The following is a 7,214-nucleotide window of genomic DNA, read 5'->3' as shown; positions in this document are numbered from 1 at the left end:
TTCCTCATATAAGGGCTAAGAAGTACAACATGCCACTTCTGTTTCTTGAGTCCTTTATTTTTATACCTCTGCCCCATGAGCATAATGGGAAATCAAAAAAATAATTAAGGGTAAAATTCATAAGTTCAAAGTTAAAATAGAAAAATGGAGGCCAAGTCTTGGGCTATTTTGATGAAGTCTAAGTATCAAGGTACCCATGGGCTTGTTGGGAAAGTCTGAGTACCCAACCAAGCCATGTCATGCTACGATGTCAAGTTATTTTGCTTTTTCTATGAGTTATTATGATTAACATCAGATCTTTTCACCTATGGTGCCATAGGTATGTTTCTAACTCTCTTGCTTTGTAGCAGTCTAATGCATTGAGGACAATACATGATTTTAAGTTCAGGGTGGGGCTACTTATAGGTCTTGATGTCCTCTTGGGGCTTTTGTTGTTGTGCTTCTTTCCCCCGGAGTTCTGTTCCTTTTAGAGTTGCTATGTTTAGGCATATTGTGCTTTATTTTGTGATATTTTGTGTTTAACAGGGAGAAAATTGAGTATCTAGGGCCACTGACATGTTTTGTTTTATTGATTTTGAGAAAAATGGTACCCCTGTGTGATGTGTATGTATGTGTAACCATTGTGGATCTTGTTATGGAATTAAGATTAAGGATATGATAATCATCGTAAACAATTGCATGAACTAGATATGTAGTAGCTTGTGATGTGACTCTGTGCCATGTGTGTGTGGTATACTACTTAGTCTTCTTTATGTGTTGAATCTAAAATTTTCTCGATTAGTCTTGCCTAGGTTGTAGGATGGTCGATTAGTCATGTTAGATTAGTATTAGAGCCCTAGGTTTATGGTCAATTAGGTGTCTGACAAAGCCATGTCGAGTAGGGTCTCTTTTAGGGGTGTGTAGCACACCACACTCATAAGAGAGAGGCTACAAGGAATTTAGGAATGTTTCTCTTTCTTGTGCTCTGTGTTTAAGCTGCAGAGTCTAAGGTCTTGAAAATATTCTCTAATACCCATTTGTTTGCTTTTCAGATCATGCCTCCCAGATGATCTGAAGTTTATGGAAACTCCTCCGTCCCACCCAAGGACAATGTTGATGGAACCCGTCCAACTTATAGGGTGCAGAATTGGTCTGAGGGACCAATTTCTAATTACCCTCTAGGAGTTCAACCAGTTCCTTCCAGTCCTTCTCGAGCTGCCCAGGCTGATGTGACAAATTTTATGTTTCGTCAGTCTATCCATATGTTGGCTCAGTTTGTAGATTCCTAAGATGAGTGTGGTGTTTTTATAACTCCATTTTCTGAGGCCACAAGGGTTGGCCAATTTATGAGGTTGAACCCTTTTGTGTTCACTAGTCTTAAGGTTGAAGAGGATTTTCAAGCTTTTGTGGATGAGGTAGAAAAGATCTTCCACATTAAGCATGTTAATAATGTGGAGGGTTTGGAATTTTCTACCTATCAACTGAAGGATGTAGCATAGCAATGGTATGAGGAATGAGAGAAGACTAGGGATAACAACGTTGAGTCAGCCCTGTGGGATGATTTCTTTATCATTTTCTTGGACCGCTTCTTTTCTCAGAAGTATAAGGATGATAGTCAAAAAGTATGCCTTGAAGTTTCACCAGTTATCTCAGTATGATCCTGAGTTGGTTTCTAGTATAAGGGCTAGAATGAGCAAGTTTGCTTTTGAGTTATCTCGAGACTAGATTTTTGAGAGTAAGGTTACCTTGTTGAATAAGGATATGGACATCTCTAGGTTGGTTGTGTACATGCAGCAGGTTGAGAAAGTGAAGAAGAAGAAGGTGGAGATTGTGGAGAGGCAGAGCAAGAAGTTCATATTTTTTTAGCAGGGTGGTGGCAAACAATAGAGTGAAAGGAATGGTGGGAAGTGGCCTAAGAAGAAGTACGGAAATTCTATGTCTTACTCAACAAAGTGGAGAAATTTTAGGTCTTACTCAAAAGCTAGTTCTCCCTACTATAAACTATTGAGAGACAAGTATTTTTATGGTGGCGATAATTTTAGGACATAGAGTGCACAATCTCAAGCTATTGGGGCCCAATCAGCTCCATCATATCCTTCTTGCAGATTTTGTGGTCGATTGATCGGGGTTACTATGATAAAGGAAAGGACAAGTGGTTCAACTGTGGTCAGCCACGACACATGATTAGAAACTATCCTGCTGTTAAGTTGTCTTTGGGGCAAACAAGGTTCTTGTTGCCTTTTCTTAGCTCCGGCACCAAAGGGTGCACCATATATTCCGGCACTAGTCAAAACCATCTCTATGCTCTTACTACCCGCCAGGAGTTTGAGGCATTGCCTAATATTGTTACTGAAATGTTGATACTCTTTTCCTATGATGTGTACTATTTACTTGATCCAGGGTCCACTCTCTCTTATGTGACCCCATTTGTGGCTATGCATTTTCGTTTTGGTCCCGAGTGTATTCCATACCTTTTTTCTATTTCTACCTCGGTGGGTGACTCTGTGGTGGCTAGAAGAGTCTATAGGTATTGTGTGGTTTTTTTGGTGGTCGGGAGACTTTGGTAGATCTGTTTGAATTGACATGGGTGATTTCGATGTCATATTAGGGATGGATTGGTTGCACTTGTGCTATGCTTCTCTATATTGTTGAATATGTAAGGTTATCTTTAAATTCCTTAATGAGTCGATTATTGAATGGGGGGTGGTTTCCTAGCTCTTAAGGGGAGGTTCATATCGTATCTTAAAGCTCAGAGATTAATCTCCGAGGGGTGTCTCTACCATCTAGTCCAGGTTAAAGATCCTAACTTAGAGGGTCCTTCGTTGCATTCCATCTTAGTGGTAAATGAATTTTCTAAGGTCTTCCCTGACGACCTTCTTCGTGTTCCTCCCGATAGGGAGATTGATTTTGAGATAGATCTTGTTCCGAACACTCGTCTGATTTTTATTCCCCTATATAGAATGGCTCCGGTTGAGTTAAAATAGCTTAAGGAGCAACTAAAGGATCTTTTAGATAAGGGTTCCATCTACCCTAGTGTGTCTCCTTGGGTTGCACCTGTATTATTCATGCATATAAAGAATGGTTTCCTTCGGATGTGTGTTTATTATCGGTAGTTGAATAAGGTGACAGTAAATAATAAGTATCCTCTTCCAAGGATAGATGATTAGTTTGATCAGCTGCAGGGTGCTAAGATTTTCTCCAAGATTGATCTTTGGCTAGGTACCATCAGCTAAATATTGGGGAGGCAAATATCCCTAAGACTACCTCCCATACTCGATATGGGCATTTTGAGATTCCAGTTATGTCTTTTGGCATTCATGGATTTGATGAATAATGTCTTTTGACAGTTTCAAGATTTGCTCGTTATTATGTTCATGGAAGATATTTTGTTGTATTCTAAGAGGGAGGTGGATCATTCTAATCACCTCTACATTGTGCTGCAGGCCCTGAAAAAGCAACAGTTATGTGCCAAATTTTCAAAATGTGAATTCTCAATCAAACACTCTTAAAATCTCTCTCAAGCAAAAGTCTAGGGTTTCATCAAGATCATCAATTAAGGCTTTCAAGGGTGGTACTCTTCATCTTCTTTGGTGTCTAAGGCATGTTATTCCTCCCTCATTATTATTTTACAAAGAGCATGTGTTTTAATGTATGATTTTCATGATATTATTGTGGTTTTAAATAATGGTTGGGGGTTTTGAATATTTATGGTTGAATAATGGTTCTTATGGTTTAATTATGTTTTCCTTCATGTTTCTAGTGTGATTTTGACATTGTGGGATGCATGTTAATGGTAAATAGATTTTGGGGTATTATGGATTTTCCCCCAATTACTTGGTTATGGTTTTGAAACATAGGTTCCCTCAACCTGGTTGTTAAAATGCCAATGAGAATGATTTTATCACATAGTTTGACTACTCTTTAAATCATTACATTGTATAAATGGTAATAGAACATGAATTGGTCTGGTTGATTTTAAATGGATTAAAAAGGACTTGGTGGACATAGTTTTGGTTTAATTGGAACTTGGAGTCAACTTGGTTTGATGGCTTTGGTATGGCATAAAAGGATAGACTCGAAGCTCTAATTTTAGTATGACGATACCAATGGTTAATGCCTAATTAAAAAACTCCTTGGTAAATGGTTAGAATATATAAATTGTTTTAATATGAACTTAAGGAGGGTTAAGGATCAAAACCATGGAATGTGGGGGTTCCAGGGAACTGACACTGAAAAATCACGTTTGCCAATGTGAGGTAGTCTTAGTGACCGTGTGCATAATGACACACGTTATATTTTAGGAGATGTACTAGTCATCTCAGGTTCAGTTTCTCCGGCCGTATGGCTAACACGTATTGTGGCCCTTTTAGCAGAGGGAGATGAACCCATATAGCCGATGGATGGTTTTAGGACGGTCAAGATACTCAGACTAGGTTAAGGTTTTAAATACATGCTAAATCTGGTTCCCTATCCCGGCACGATAAATATGTATATGTGTGATTGCATTTGGCTATTTGGGCTGGTTTTGAATAATGGCATTATTTTATCTTTATCCCTGAGTATATGCTAGCATTTAGTCCGCTAAATGTCTTCAGGCGTTGTATCTCCACACGCGATGCAAGAACCAACTATACTACCATTCCTCTTTCTTTGTGACTTAGTTTAGGGGACAGCTTTGAGTCAGATTGAAGTGGTGAGCTTCCATACTCCAAAAGACTCCATTTCAAGCTATGAACTTCTTTTCATTATTTCTGTTTCTTGGATTTTGGTTTTGGCTATGTTTGGGGGTATGTCCCGACCAGATGTTATATGATTTTGGTTAGAGGCTTTATCAGACTACTATGGGTATGGACGGTGCCGGTATTGATGTCAACGTTGGTAATTGTATTGGCATTAGGGTTGGCACTGTTTGGATACTTGATTGAGTTTATTGGATTATGATTATAGAATTTATTTAATGTCTTTGAATTGTTATTGATAAATCTTATTATATGTTCGAAATTCATCCGTTATACGGTGCAGGGCGGTTATGAATGGGTATTAGGGGTGGTCTCCAGTCCTGGTTGGACTTGAGATTCCCGACAAAACTACGCCTTGGTTTGGGTCATGTTAATAAGTCATTGAATGTCTTTATATACACCTTCTGAGCCTCAACTCTTTAAGACACGATCTATGGGGAGTTCGCAACCCATATACTTTCACAATCTCAATCTCATATCTTAGTCATCTTGCTTGTACTTCCCTCGATCAAGGATTTTATAAAATGTTTCATTTTCTTTAAAAATTAGTGTTTCTTATATCTCAATAACCTTACCAGCACATCCTCATTCAAGGGTTATATAAAGTATTCAATTTTCTTTCAAAATTAGTGTTTCTCAGTAGTACCAAATCTGATGAATATGTATGGATGAAATAAGAAAGTAATGCTCACAACTAGTCAGTAAAAGGATAATAATCAATTTAATATAGGTATAAATAAGCATAGAATCAACTCATGTCAATAATCATGATATAAGTCATCGCCTAGCATCCTTGAAATAAATAGTCATGTAAAACATCAATAATATTATTTAAATCCAAAGACCCTCTCTTGGGCATCAAGATAATGATAATGAAATTGAATGCTTAAATAAGGCCTATAATCAAGCCCCATTCATTCATCAAAATAATAGTCGGTTGGGTACCTTGCCTTGAACCAGACCTCGTGCTTGCCCTAGCAAGAAAAGGGATGCACTAAGGCGCAACAGCTGTCGTACTAGTGCGCTTAATCAATCCGTTTCTTCTTTCCTTATCCTATCGGCCATAAAATGGTCTATTTGGGTTGGTCTAACCCCTTGTCTTGGATATGTTTATTATTCCCAGGTCACAACAAGAAAGGATAAGCTATATATAAATAGACCACGAATGGCTTCGTAAAGCTCCTCGCAATATATCATTAGGAGTATGGGATGACGTGATGGGTTGGAAAGCACTTTTACCATAGCCACTTCTACCGATATTAGATGACCATTGGGCTAGGCTTATACGATCTCATTTATAAGCTATTCTAAGAGCTAAGAGGAAGGAAAAGCAGCAGATTATTGACATCTAAGACTAGTTTTGCTTCCTTACTCGCTTACTACAGTTGCTTATTTCCTCTTATCAACAAGCAAGGAGTTTTATCACCAAATAGCAGCTGCACCAACGAAACAAGGGAGTTCTTTCACAGAGACAAGGGAAAATAATCATTCAGTGAGGTATGGTACTACACAAGAAATACAAGTTGCAACGGATAGTAGACCAATGAATAAAGGTATTTATTTGTTTGCGAGATAAGTATCAGCTAACAACCGATTAGCGACCGACTTCAAGGAAGTGAGGGAATAAACCCCTTCTTCCACTCTGCCTGGAAGAGTAACTAGGACCATTTAGTCACGTTTTATGTTTCAATTGAACACTGTCCATTTTTTATCATTCTCAAAGGATAAGATTATTCTCTTTACCAAACATATGCGGATTGAATCACGATCTTATATATAAGAAGAACAAAAGATCTTTCTTGATCAATCCCTTTGCCAAGATAACCTTTGAGGTACCTCAAGATCCTTTTCAAATTTGAATTTGTTTATTTGGAATCTGGGTTCTTCTATTTCATATTTATTTAATATGAATATTTTCCCTCTTTTTTTTTATATCATTCCTTAAGTCTCATACGCTTGATCCAATAGAATTTGACCCATTTTCTCATTGAACGAAAGGTATGAAATAAATCAGATTTATAAAAGTACCATGTGAAATTTTCAGTTTTTCCCTTTCCTCGATCCCTATCCCATAGGTACAGTGTTTGAATCAATAGAGAACCCTTTCTTCTGTATGAATCAATATTATTCCATTCCAAATCCTTCCCGATACATCCCAAGGAAAATCTCAAATTTGGATCCCAAATTGATGGGTTTGTATGAGCTTATCCATGCAGTTATGCACTCTTTGAATAGGAATTCATTTTCTGAAAGATCCTGGATTTCGTACTTTGGTGGGTCTCTAAGATTCTTGCAATGTCCTATGTTGAAGGGATATCTATCTAATCCGATCGATTGCATAAAGCCCGCGGTAGCAACGGAACCAGGGAAAGTACACAAAAAAAGATAGTTCTTTTCTATTATATTAGATATATTCGTATATTAGATATATTGGACTATTATATTAGATTAGTATTAGTTAGTGATCCCGACTTAGTGAGTCCTTTCTTTCGTGAT

Source organism: Capsicum annuum, chromosome 7, assembly GCF_002878395.1.
Source record: "Capsicum annuum cultivar UCD-10X-F1 chromosome 7, UCD10Xv1.1, whole genome shotgun sequence".
NCBI lineage: Eukaryota > Viridiplantae > Streptophyta > Magnoliopsida > Solanales > Solanaceae > Capsicum > Capsicum annuum.
This window is presented reverse-complemented; position numbering follows the sequence as displayed.